The sequence below is a fragment of the Elephas maximus genome, chromosome 12 (genome assembly GCF_024166365.1).
Source record: "Elephas maximus indicus isolate mEleMax1 chromosome 12, mEleMax1 primary haplotype, whole genome shotgun sequence".
Taxonomy (NCBI): domain Eukaryota; kingdom Metazoa; phylum Chordata; class Mammalia; order Proboscidea; family Elephantidae; genus Elephas; species Elephas maximus.
This window is the reverse complement of record NC_064830.1, coordinates 108,233,731-108,248,444: the sequence shown is the minus strand read 5'-3', so window position 1 is coordinate 108,248,444 and position 14,714 is coordinate 108,233,731.

The window sequence follows — 14,714 nt, the reverse complement described above, 5'->3', positions numbered from 1 at the left end:
GTTGTGCTAGAGGTCCTAGCCAGAGCAATTAGGCTAGACAAAGAAATAAAGGGCATCCGGATTGGCAAGGAGGAAGTAAAATTATCTCTATTTGCAGATGACATGATCTTATACACAGAAAACCCTAAGGAATCCTCCAGAAAACTACTGAAACTAATAGAAGAGTTTGGCAGAGTCTCAGGTTATAAGATAAACATACAAAAATCACTTGGATTCCTCTACATCAACAAAAAGAACAACAAAGAGGAAATAACCAAATCAATACCATTCACAGTAGCCCCCAAGAAGATAAAATACTTAGGAATAAATCTTACCAAAGATGTAAAAGACCTATACAAAGAAAACTACAAAGTACTACTACAAGAAACTAACAAGGACCTACTTAAGTGGAAAAACATACCTTGCTCATGGATAGGAAGACTTAACATAGTAAAAATGTCTATTCTACCAAAAGCCATCTATACATACAATGCACTTCCAATCCAAATTCCAATGACATTTTTTAATGTGATGGAGAAACAAATCACCAACTTCATATGGAACGGAAAGAACCCTCAGATAAGTAAAGCATTACTGAAAAAGAAGAAGAAAGTGGGAGGCCTCACTCTACCTGATTTCAGAACCTGTTATACAGCCACAGTAGTCAAAACAGTCTGGTACTGGTACAAAAACAGGCACATAGACCAATGGAACAGAATTGAGAACCCAGATATAAATCCATCTACATATGAGCAGCTGATATTTGACAAAGGCCCAGTGTCAGTAATTGGGGAAAAGATAGTCTTTTTAAAAAATGGTGCTGGCATAACTGGATATCCATTTGCAAAAGAATGAAACAGCACCCATACCTCACACCATGCACAAAAACTAACTCCAAGTGGATCAAAGACCTAAACATAAAGACTAGAACGATAAAGATCATGGAAGAAAAAATAGGGACAACATTAGGAGCCCTAATACAAGGCATAAACAGAATACAAAACATTACCAAAAATGATGAAGAGAAACCAGATAACTGGGAGCTCCTAAAAATCAAACATCTATGCTCATCTAAAGACTTCACCAAAAGAGTAAAAAGACCACCTACAGACTGGGAAAGAATTTTCAGCTATGACATCTCTGACCAGCGCCTGATCTCTAAAATCTATATGATTCTGTCAAAACTCAACCACAAAAAGACAAACAACCCAATCAAGAAGTGGGCAAAGGATATGAATACACACTTCACTAAAGAAGCTATTCAGGCAGCTAACAGATACATGAGAAAATGCTCTCGATCATTAGCCATTAGAGAAATGCAAATTAAAACTACGATGAGATTCCATCTCACTCCAACAAGGCTGGCATTAATCCAAAAAACACAAAATAATAAATGTTGGAGAGGCTGCGGAGAGATTGGAACCCTTATACACTGCTGGTGGGAATGTAAAATGGTACAACCACTTTGGAAATCTATCTGGCGTTATCTTAAACAGAACTACCATAAAAAAAAATACAACCCAGAAATCCCACTCCTCGGAATATACCCTAGAGAAACAAGAGCCTTCACACGAACAGATATATGCACACCCATGTTTATTGCAGCTCTGTTTACAATAGCAAAAAGCTGGAAGCAACCAAGGTGTCCATCAACGGATGAATAGGTAAATAAACTGTGGTATATTCACACAATGGAATACTACACATCTATAAAGAACAGTGACGAATCTGTGAAACATTTCATAACATGGAGGAACCTGGAAGGCATTATGCTGAGCGAAATCAGTCAGAGGCAAAAGGACAAATATTGTATAAGACCACTATTATACTTGAGAAATAGTATAAACTGAGAAGAACTCATACTTTTGTGGTTACAAGGGGGGAGGGAGGGGGGGTGGGAGAGGGTTGTTTACTGATTAGTTAGTAGATAAGAACTACTTTAGGTGAAGGGAAGGACAATACTCAATACGTGGAGGGTCAGCTCAACTGGACTGGACCAAAAGCAAAGAAGCTTCCGGGATAAACTGAATGCTTCAAAGGTCAGTGGAGCAAGGGCGGGGGTTTGGGGACCATGGTTTAAGGGGACTTCTAAGTCAATTGGCAAAATAATTCTATTATGAAAACATTCTGCATCCCACTTTGAAATGTGGCGTCTGGGGTCTTAAATCCTATCAAGCGGCCATCTAAGATGCATCAATTGGTCTCAACCCACCTGGATCAAAGGAGAATGAAGAATACCAAGGTCACACGATAACTAAGAGCCCAAGAGACAGAAAGGGCCACATGAACCAGAGACCTACATCATCCTGAGACCAGAAGAACTAGTTGGTGCCCGGCCACAACCGATGACTGCCCTGACAGGGAGCACAACAGAGAACCCCTGAGGGAGCAGGAGATCAGTGGGATGCAGACCCCAAATTCTCACAAAAGCACCATACTTAATGGTCTGACTGAGACTAGAGGAATCCCGGCGGGCAAGGTCCCCAAACCTTCTGTTGGCCCAGGACAGGAACCATTCCCGAAGACAACTCATAAGACATGGAAGGGACTGGACAGTGGGTAGGAGAGAGATGCTGATGAAGAGTGAGCTATTTGTATCAGGTGGACACTTGAGACTGGGTTGGCATCTCTTGTCTGGAGGGGGGATGGGAGGGCAGAGGGTTGGAAGCTGGCAAAATTGTCACGAAAGGAGAGACTGGAAGGGCTGACTCATTAGGGGGAGAGCAAGTGGGAGTACGGAGTAAGGTGTATATAAACTTATATGTGACGGTTTGGCTTGATTTGTAAACGTTCACTTGAAGCTCAATAAAAGTTAATATAAATAAATAAATAAATAAAGAGTTATGGTTGCTAATCAAAAGGTTTGCAGTTTGAATCCACCAGCCACTCCTTGGAAATCCTATGGGGGCAGTTCTGCTCTTTTCTGTAGGGTCACTATGAGTCAGAATTGACAGTAATGGGTTTGGTTTTTTTTTTTTTATTCTTTGCCTAAAAGTTTCTGACCGTACTTTTAAAAAAAATAACTTATTTTTTTGGTGTTGAAAATATATACAGCAGAACATACACTGATTCAACAATTTCTACGTGTACAATTCAGTGACACAGGTTACATTCTTCAAGTTGTATGAACATTCTCACCCTTCTTTTCTGAATTGTTCCTCCCCCGTTAACGTAAACTCACTGCCCGCTAAGCTTCTCATCTAACTTTTTGAGTTGCTGTTGTCAGTTTGATCTCACATAAACCAAAGACACCAAACCCATTGCCGTTGAATGGATTCCAGCTCATAGCAACCCTATAAGACGGAGCAGAACTGCCCCAAGGCTGTAATGTTTATGGAAGCAGACTGCCACATCTTTCTCCAGTGGAATGGCTGGTGTGTTTGAACTTCCAACCTTTCAGTTGTCAGTCAAGTGCTTAACCTCTGTGCCACTAGGGCTCCTTAGTGATCCCATATAGATAGTTCTTCAGAAGAGCACAATGCTCAAGGTAGACATTATTTACTAATTAAGCTAAACTATTTTTTGGTTTAAAGAAAACTGCAGGGGTTATTTTTGGTTTAAGGTTTAAACGTGATCTTAGGGAAGTGGAGCCAACATGGTGCCCTAGACAGATGCACCATGCCAGCCTTCTGCGGCAGAGACACAAAAAGTTAAGTAAAACAGATACAAATGTCAATCCCGGAACCCTAAGTGTCAAATGAAGGGATAATAAAGAACTAGGTCAAACACACAGCGTCACCATCTTGGAGCATAGCCAGCAACAACCCCAGATAGGAAATATGGAAAGGCAACTTCACAGCCGTCCCAAAAGGAGACAGATCATCTGGTAACCAGAGAAACACACTTTTCCACCCTCACCCTTCTGGCGAGTAGAAGCAAGAACCCCCCATGCTGGCAGCCGCCACCACCAGTGTCCACAATACAAGCCCTCCAAATCCCTGGGTTCACCCTGCCCCCTCCTACCACACGGCTTTTTCTTTTTTTTTTTTTTTACTTTCTTTCTCCCTCCCAACTAGCCCTGTATGCCATCTGTCTCCTTTCCCACTGGCCCCCGACACACTGCAGCAATTGGAGAGCCACCGGCCCACCACTGCCCCAGGCCTGCCCCTCGCCCACATGCCGGCTTCCACCAGACAGCCTTTTTTTTTTTTTCCACTTCGTTTCCTATCTTCCTCCCACCTAGCCCTGTACATAACTTCCCCCATCTCAGGTCCGCCTTGCCTTCACTCACTGGCCCCCACCACACTGCCCATTTTTAAATTTTTTTTTTTTCCTTTTCTCCTTCCCACTTAGACCCTACGTCACTTCCCCCACCTTCCTGCTGACTCCCACTAAACCACTGTGGCTTGATAACCACCGGGCTGCCACCACCAGGGGTCCACCCTGCCCCCATGTGTCAACTCTGGCTGTGTTGCCCTTTTTTTTTTTTAATCTTCTTTCTCCTTCCCACCTTGACCCATACCTCACTTCCAGTCCCTTCTCACCGGCCCTTGGTCCTCCCAGTTCTCACTCGCTGGCACACACTGTGCTGACAGTTTTTTAATTAAAATTTTTTTTCCTTCTTTTTCTTTCTCCCTCCCACCTAGCCCCATATGCCACCTTGCCCTTGTTTCCCACTGGCCCCCACTGCAGCCAGAGAACCACTGGCCTGCCACTACCCTGGGTCCACTGTACCCCCACCTGCCTGCTCCCACCATGCTGCCATTTTTTTTCTTTTTTTTTTCTTTCTCTTTTTTCTCCCTCCCACATAGCACCATACATCACCTCCACTCCCTTCCCACCAGGCCTTGGGTCTGCCCAGCTCCCATTCTCCAACACCCACCATGTGGCCATTTTTTAACTTAAAATTTTTTTTTAACTTTTTTGTCTTCTTTTTCTCCCTTCCATCTAGCCCCATATGCCACGTACTCCTCTTCCTGCCAGCCCCAGCATGCTGTCACAGCTAGAGAACCACAACCTGCCACTGCCTTGGGCCTCCCCTGTCCTCACTGGCTGGCCTTCACCACACTGCCATGTTTTTTCTTTTTCTATTTTTTATCTCTTTCTTACTTTTCTTTCTCCCTCCCACTTAACCCCATATACCTCCTCCCCACTTCCCGCTGGCCCCTACCTTGCCACCAAGGATAGAGTGCCAACAGTGCACTGCACCCCCACTGCTCAGGGCCTGCTCTGCTCCCATGTGTTGCCCCCACTGAGCACTTTTCCTTTTCTTTCTACCACCCACCTAGCCTGTATGCCAACTTGCCTCCTTCCTGGTAGCCCCCAGGTACACTCCACCCCCACCCACTGGCTACCCATTTTTTCTTATATTTGTTTTCTTTTTTCTTCCCTTTCTCTTTCCCATCTATCCCAGTATACCACCTCTACCCCTTTCCCACAGTCCCCCACCGTTAACTGTGGCTAGAGCATCCCCAGCACTCAGGCCTGCTGCTGCACTGGGCCCGCACTGCCCCTCCCCTCCCACCACTCAACCAGCTGCTGAATGGTGGGAAGTGTGTCCATACCACTCCCTGTCTGACATACCTACCTGTCTGGCAAGGGGCTCTGAATGCTTCCACACTGCTGGACCAACATCAGGAGGCAGTTTGCGCCTGCCCAGTCCACCCTCAGCCACCACATGAAACCAATGTATGGTGAAGTGGGCTTACCCTGCCTGTTGCTTCCCTGCCCACCCAGACAAGGCAGTGAGAGATATCATGCCCGCAGATGAGAAAGCAGAAAACACGTCCAGCCCATCTGCCCTAACAAAGAAACAAAAAAAAAAGGATGAAATAAATGAAATACAATCAATAAATAAAATAATACCTTAATGTCTCAGAAATAGCAGACAATATCAAAACATATAAAAAAAAAAACAGGATAAGAAGACTCCAGCAAGTGATTAAAACAAAGAATCAGATAACCTTCCGGTAGAGGAAAAGGCAGTGGAACTACCTGATCTGGAATTCAAGACTAATATTTAGGGCTCTCCAAGTAGATAGGAAAGAGATCAAGGAAAACACAGACAAAACCAAGGAAAAAATAGGCAGAATCATTGAAAACACAAACAAAACCAACAAAAACATAGCCAAAATCAAGGAAAACACAAAGCAATAGAACTCAGGAAAATAATACAAGAACAAAATGTCAAAATAAATAATTAGAAATCATGGGGGGGGGAAGCAACTAGAAATCCAAAAGAGAAACAACAAAATTTCAGAAATGGACGACTCAATGGAAGATTTTAGGAGCAAATTTGAAACAATGGAAGCCAGAATCAGTGAGATTGAAGCCAAATCCATGGACACCAATTCGGTTGAGGAAAAATCAGAGCAAAAATGAAGAAACTTAAAGAATTATGTGGGACACAGTCAACAGCAAAACTTTGTGCGTGATCAGAGTTCCCGAACAGGAGGAGAAAATGGAAAACACAGAGACGATTGTTGAAGATTTGCTGACAAAAAACTTCCCAAATTTCAGGAAAGATGAAAAGCTGACCATCCAAGAAGCTCAACAAACCCCATATAGGATAGATCCCAAAAGAAAGTCAACAAAACTTATCATAATCACACTTGCCAAAACCAAAGGCAAAGAAAGAACCCCGAGAGCAGCTTGAGAAAAACAAAATGTCACTTACACACAAGTAATGATAAGACTAAGCTCTGATTACTTGGCAGAAAATATACAGGCAAGAAAATAGGAGAGGCAGCAAATAACCCAAATAAGAAATGAGATGGAGAAGGGGGCATTACAACAGACCCAACTGAAATAAAAAGAATTGTAACAGAATACTATGAAAAATTATACTCCAACAAATCTGAGGACCTAGAGGAAATGAGTACCTTTCTAGAAACACACTACCTATGTAAACTAACACAAACTGAGATAAAAAATATGAACAGACCTATAACTAGTGATGATTTTGAGCTGGGAATTGTCCTGCCAAGAAGCTGTGGATTGGCCTGCCAGGAGGCGGCGAATTGACTCTTTGAGAAGCTGGGAATTGGCCCACCGGGAAGCTGTGAATCAGTCCTCCAGGAAGCCAGGAATCGAACTGCCTGGAAGCCATGGATCGGCCAGCTGGGAAGTGGAGAAGGATGAGCAGGGGGAGGCAGGGTTGGGATGGGAAAGTGTGGCTCGCTGGTTACCGGGCGCTCTGTCTCCTGCTAGGAGCTCCGTGAATCTGCTTTCCCATACTCTCTGTCGGCTGATCTCTGACAGGTGTCCAAGATGGTGGAATCGTGCTGTGTTAGCTGATAGGGGACCTCTGCTTGTAATTCTCCTTGCTCTCTGTTCTCTGTCAGTTTCTTATTCCATTCCGTGCTAGGTTGAGCTCTTTATCTCTTCGTTTGATGCTTAAAGTTCCAGGATTGATGTTTGTGTCTGTTTTACTTATTTTGGGTCTTTGCTGTGGAGGGACAGTGTGATGCTTATGTCTATAGTACCATGTTGGCTCCGCCTCCCTTTACACCATTTTTTACTTTCTGGAATTATTTATGTATTTTGTATTTTCTACTCTTGCCCCAACTATAATGTACATTCCTTGAAGTCAAGGACTTCTTACAGCTGTAGCATCTTGCATCATGCCTGGTAAAGAGTATTTGCTCAGTAAATACTCTTTGAATCCATGAATGAAGAATGAATAAAAGACAGGTAGTTATGACCCATCTGGGGAGAAGTGGCTTAAGTCCTAGACATAGGACAGGGCCCTGCAGGTGTATGGTGGTACCTGAGGAAGCCCAGCTCTGAAGGTCATTCTGAAGGCCAGGGTCAAAGGGCCTCAGACTATTCACAAGTTCTTCCAGGCCCAGTTGCAGCATGGCTGGGAGTTGTAGTGAGTGAGGCCTGCAGCACCAGCACTGTGGCTCTGCTCGTGGAGGTGGGGAGGCAGGGAGCAGGAGACCAAGTCTGTCTGCATCATTTTCCTGGCGCTCCTCTGTTTGGTGTCAACTCCAGTGGACAGCCTGGTGGCTGACCCAAGGGCCTATTTATGGAAAATAGTGCCTATGGGAATTAGTTTTAAATTGCTGAATGATCTCTCACAGCTGGTGATGGAAACTGCAATGGCCAATATAAACAGCTCATTAGCCCCTTTTTTTCAAGCTATGCCCAGGGAACGGGCCCTACCGGCCATGCCTTAGTTATACCTCTGGTAGATGTTTCCTTTCCTCCTTCATTCTGTTTCCTCCCAGAGGGTGACTTCTAGCTTTTAGCTCATGGCCAGATTGGAAAGGAATTACGCTCCCTGAGAGATTCTCGCAACTCCTACATCAGCTCCATCTCTTGCTCCCAGGTTTTATCTGATGATCTTTCCTCACAAGCCTCTCAGATACCCCTCATCACAGTTTTATTAACCAGTACCTTAAAGGTGCATCAGGTTGACCAAAGACATTGCTTCTTCCAAGAGAAGGAAGAATGAAAACCTCGGACAATCACCCCAGGGAGACTGAGTTCTAATGTCTAGATGCACTTCTCCGTACGTTTTACAAAAGAAGGTGTCACAGATGATCACACCCCTGTGGCATTGGTGGCAAGAGAATTTAATAAAGATCACAGAGGTATGGACCATTCCCCAGGGTGGTTCCAGCTATACATTGTCCTGACTCTCTGGCCCCACAGAGTATGGCTACCCTACCAGGTGTGAGGACCCTTGCTGCAGTTCACAGGTGACTGTGAGGTGCAGTTCCTGTTAGCAGGAAGGCAGGGAAAGGGAAGCTTTCGGAGGGTAATCAGCTGTGCTCTGACCTGGTCTTGCTTGTCTGTCAGAATCTGCAAAGAGCACAGTTAATGAAAAGCCCCAGCCTTCTGCCTAAGGCAAATTCACCTGCTGTGTTCCCTTAGCTGGGGCCTAAGTAGAAATGGGAGAAAGTTGGAAAAGTTTAATTGGGCCCCAAATGTGATTAACCAAGACTCACTAGCATATGCTCCGCTGGTGTTTAGCATGCCACAAATTCTAACATTACCCCGTGGGTCCTAAAAGCCATTCGGCTTTTAATGTTCCTTGCCTAGTTTACTCAAGTTGGAATTTAAATCAAAGGGTAACATCTATATTGGGGATAACTTTATAGCTTATCTTAATATAACTGCTAATAAATGTCATGTTTTAAAGCAGCTTTTTAAAAACAATGGTTTTAACAATGTTATATATACTTTTAAGGGAATTTGGTAAGCAGTTGACTGAAACAGGCACACTGTAATTTGAGGAGTTATAAAAACAGAGCATAAAGAACGGGACAGACAAGACTCAAAGGTACTTGACCAGTGCCAAAGCAAATATTGGAACTTTGGAATGTTCATAGAAATAGAAGCAGAATGTCCCACGCCGTCCCACTCAGCTCCAAATATGGCACCTTGACAACTGGGTCTTCTACTGGCCTTTAAGTCGGAAGCAAGTTTGAGACAGATTCAGGGGATCTTCTTGGAATCGTAATTTATATATTGCCAGCAAGAAGGAGAAGACCCTTTACTGGCCCCGTCCTCATGACATAGTCCCAAGGGACTCCCATAGTGTGGTTTAGGGGAAATGGCCGGTGAGGAGACCATCAGTGATGGTGTCTTACCCTGGTGGTGTCTCTAACTTGCTCTGTGGCTTTGGGGGAATCACCTAACCTCACAGGGCCTCAATTTCTCCATCTCTGAAATGATGGATTTGGGCAAGACTATCTCTATTATGATTTATGGCAGCTCAGTGATTTTAGGGCTGATTTGTTGAGTATCTACTAAGTACTTAGCTCTATGCTAGATTCAACAATCAATTCTATACCACAAATATTTATTGATAGGCTATGAGTTAGGTGCTGTGGATACAAAGAGAAATAAAACCTTCTAAAGGTACATTGGCCCATTTGTTGTTGTTAGGTGCCATCTAGTCAGCCCTCCCTCATAGTGACCTTGTGTATAATAAAATGAAACATTTCCTGGCCCTGTGCCCTCTTCATGATCATTGCTATGTTTGAGGCCGTTGTTGTCACCACTGTGCCAACCCATTTCACTGAAGATCTCTCTCTCTTTCACTGACCCTGTACTTTACTAGCTGTGGCTTATTGGTCTAGAGGTATGATTCTTGCTTTAGGTGCAAGAGGCCCCAGGTTAGAGTTCTGGATGAGCCCTTGCCATTCCCCATTTGGCATTATTGTCCTATTTCAAAAGGTTAAAAAAAAAAAAAAAAAAAAAAGCAGCAGCAATGAAATTCAGGGTCTTCTGCTTCCAGATGGGATGGAGAAGCTGTGGGCAAACCAGAGTCCTGACTGTAGCAACTAGAAAAGCCAGGTAAGATGCAGAAGTTATCTGCCTGAAGGCAGCAGAGAGCTGTCTAGTTAAGGAACACTAGAGAGATTGAGACTCTGAAGAAAGAAAAGGGTTGAGGTTGGGGAGCTGAGCTGGCTTCTGCAACTGTTCTTTCCTTTGCTACTTCAGGGCAGAGGCAGGAGTGAAAGCCTGTGCAAAGCCCATGCAATGCCTGGCAGAGGGCCCTTACTGGGGGGTGGGTAGTAGGCAGAGAAACCAGCTGAGCTTTGGAAAAGGACTGGAAGTCTCAAGTACTTGGCCAGTTTTCCCCTCAGGAAATTTGCCAAATACTGGGGCTTTGTAGGATGGGAGACTAAAATCCTAAGCAGAAAGCCTCTCAAAATCCGAGTGGAGGTTTTGGCAATCTTGGGAGACAAAACTTAGGTACAACAGCAGCCAAGAGGTGGGGCTCCACAGAATAAATCAATCTCTTATTGGACAGCTGGGGTGCCCTCACCAAATGTGTCCTTGTTCTAAGCATATCCTGGCTTTTCACAGGTTTGGAAAAAGCTGTGATAATATAATGTTATTAAAAGGGAAATAATAAAGGGGCAAATACAAACAAAAGTAAACAAATTAGGCTTTCAATTTTTTTGAGTATATATCTACAAGTAGAATTGCTGGGTCACATGATTAACTTTTTGAAGAACTGCCGAACTGTGTTCTATAGCAGCTGCACTATTTTCTCTTCCCACCAGCAATGGTTGAAGGCTCCAATTTCTCCACACCCTCACTAACCTGTTATTTTTCTTTTTTTAATCTATTTTTTTTGTTTGAGCTATTCTAGTGGAGTAAGGTGGTATATCTTACGTAGTTTTGATTTGCATCCCTAGTCGGAATCGATTTGACGGCACTGGGTTGTTTTTTTTTTTTTTTTATGACTAATGATATCGAGCATCTTTTCATCTGCTTGTTGGTCATCTGTATATTTTCTTTGGACAAATGTTTATTCAAGTTATTTGCCCATTTTTTGATTGAGTTGTTAGTTTTTTTTTTGTTATAAAGTTGTAAGAATTCTTTATATATTCTGGATATTAAACCCTTATCAGATATATTGTTCTCTCAAATTTTCTTCCAACATGTGGGTTTTCTCTTCACTTTGTTGATGAAGTCCTTTGATGCACAAAAGTTTTTAATTTTGTTGGGGTCCACTTTATTGATTTTGTCCTTATTGCTCATGTTTTGGTGTCATAACATTGCTAAAAATTAGGTCCTGAAGAATTACTCCCATGTTTTCTTCTGAAAATAGCTCCTGGCTTTGGAGAACCCCATAGTCCTTCTTGGCTCCAACTCTGTCCTCCATAGTTCCCACCTGTCTCCTTTTCCAGTCTCCATCAGGCCTCAAAAACAGAAACAGGGCATAAGGACCAAGTCCTCATCAGTAGATCTTATACTTTTAAAGATCAAGTGTTTTGTATCCATCTTTGAGCACTTTTGGTAGCATGATTGAAAAGATGTGGAAGTAAATACTGATTTGGAAAAATAAATAAGTTTTAGGAAAGAATAATTTTTCCCAAGTTATCACATCCTTCACTTGTCCACTGTCAACACTGCTATATGACTATTTGAGTGAAGCTGTTGATCTTCTACTTTGTCCTAACAGGTGGTATTTCCTGGCATTGGCTGGCTGTTGAGGGGTGTGTCTTTCCTCCTTTATCCAGTAGATTGTACTCCACTCCACACTGTGTGCTCTGCTCAGTGTTTTTCTCTAGAGAGAATAGAAACAGGACTCACCCTCAGTTGTAGGAGAGAACAATTTTATGCATGAATGAAGATGAGGCTTCCTGCTTGTACAGGATCAACAAAACATTGTTGTTGTAACAAGCTGTTTGAAAACCTTGCCTTAGCGACTCTCTGAAAGCCTTAGAAAAGAAGCTAAGATCTGAGTCCTCCTACAGAGGCTAACAGGGTCGGGGTCAGATTTCATAAAGCTGCCTACAGCGTTACGCCCAGATCGGCTGGACCCACGTAGACCCAGAGCTGGGGGTGGTTCATAGAATCATCACAGCATTGGCAGAGACAAGAAATAGTTAAGAAGTTGAGCTTTTTTGATATGTGGGCACAATGGCCAAGGCACAGTGTCAGAAGAAGGGAAGTGTGGATTGAATGGACAGAGGAGCTGGTGAAGCAGGCTGAGGGAGAGAATTGAAGCAATGGCAGGGAAACCAGGGATGATAGATCTCAGGGAAGCCAAGGGAGGTGAAGTGTGGCCAACAACAATGGAGAGACACTTCTGCTGAAAGGTCAAAGAAGCTAGGGAGGGAGACCTGGAATTTGACAATTAGGTCACTGAAGACTTGTGGAAAAGTAATTCTGGGGGAAGTGTGGAAGCCAGATTGCCCTGCAGAAGTCTTAGGGTTCCCCTTCTTCCCACTGGCTGCTACATCAGCCGACTTCCACTGAGCCAGAGTGCACACCGTGGCTGGAGTTTGCCAGTGAGGACTTTGTGTCTTGCTTCTGGGCCCTCTTCTTTGATTAAGACTATGAAAAGAAAACATCTCTTACAAAGAAAAAAAAAGTGCTTTGTAGAAGCTTGGGGAATAGAATTTTTATTAAAGAGAAGAATAATGCAAAATAGAGAATAAATGCAATGAAATTACTCTTAACAAAACAAAGCCCTCCCATAAACATGAAAAAAAAATGCTCAACTTCACTTTTAATCAAAAGAATTCAAGGCAAAGTAATGAGATACTCTTTTTCTCATATCAATTTTGCAAAAATTCTAAAATATACATGGTAATACCCCATGAAGGTGAGGTTAGATGTGACCGCTAGTCCAGTGCAGTGGTGGGAGTGCAAATTGTTGCAACTTTGATATTTTTAATATTTCAAAAGCCTTACAGTATGCATAAATGTTGATCTAGAATTTGACCTCCAGGTTTTTGTTTTAAGGAAATAACTGAAGCTACGTGCAACCTTTTTATTATACGAATATACTTTTCAGCATTATTTACATTATAAAAAATGAAAACAAATATTCAATAATACACAACCAATTAAATAAATTATAATATGTTTACATTATTAGACAGTATAAAGTCATTACAATAGTAATTTAGAAAACGTTTATAGACATGAATATAATCAGAATATATTAATTAGGAATAAAAAGGTATAAAAGCAGTTTTTACAGAAGAAACCAATTAAAAAGTTTTAAGTACCTAAAAAAAAGAAATACACTGCTGAATTGTTGTTGCTGTTGTTAGGTGCTGTCCAGTTGGTTCCAACTCATAACAACCCCATGTACAACAGAATGAACTGCTGCCCAGTCCTGCACAATTGTTACTATCGTTGTTATGCTAGAGCTCATTGTTGCAGCCACGGCATCAATCCATCTTGTTGAGGGTCTTCCTCTTTTTTGCTGGCCCTCTACTTTACCAAGCTCCACGTCCTCCTCCAGGGACTGATCTCTCCTGACCACATGTCCAAAGTATATGACACATAGTCTCCCCATCTTTGCTTCTAAGGAGTATTCTGGTTGTATTTTTTCCGAGACAGATTTGTTCGTTCTCTTGGCAGTCCATGGTATATTCAATATTCTTCTCCAACACCACAATTTAAAGGCGTCAATACTTCTTCGGTCTTCCTTATTCATTGTCCAGCTTTCACATGCATATGATGTGATTGAAAGTACCATGGCTTGGGTCAGGAGCACCTTAGTCTTCAGTTTTCAGTTGCCTCATACACGTGCTAAAGCTGGACTATATCAATCCACCTTGTTGAGGGTCTTCCTCTTTTCCACTGTCCCTGTACTTTGCCAAGCATGATGTCCTTCTCCAGGGACTGATCCCTCCTGACAACATGTCCAAAGTAGGTAAGACACAGTCTTGCCATCCTTGCTTCTAAGAACCATTGTGGTTGTACTTCTTCCAAGACAGATTTGTTCATCCTTTTGGCAGTGCATGGTATCTTCAATATTCTTCGCCAACACCACAATTGAAAGGCATCAATTCTTCTTCGGTCTTCCTTATTCATTGTCCAGATTTCACATGCATATGAGGTGATTGAAAACACCATGGCTTGGATGAGGCACACCTTAGTCTTCAAGGTGACATCTTTGCTTTTCAACACTTTAAAGAGGTCTTTTGCAGCAGATTTGCCCAGTGCAATGTGTCTTTTGATTTCTTGACTGCTTCTTCCATGGGTGTTGATTGTGGATCCAAGTAAAATGAAACCCTTTACAACTTCAATCTTTAACAGTAGTTAATTTTGGATAGTGGAATTATGGGTGATTTAAAAATTTTGTTCATTTTGCTTCTTCAATTTTTTCCTAAAATAAGCATGCATTGAATAAGTTTTTTGAGGTGAATAAGAATTGTAAATAATAATTGAATCTACTCAAGATTGGGTTTGAGAGAGAAGTGGTTGATTTACTGAAATTTGATCTAAGGGTAAGTAGGAAGAGACACTCTTTTCCATCCATTTTATTGATGAAGAAATTTATGAGGCTCCTAGAGGGAAGATACTTG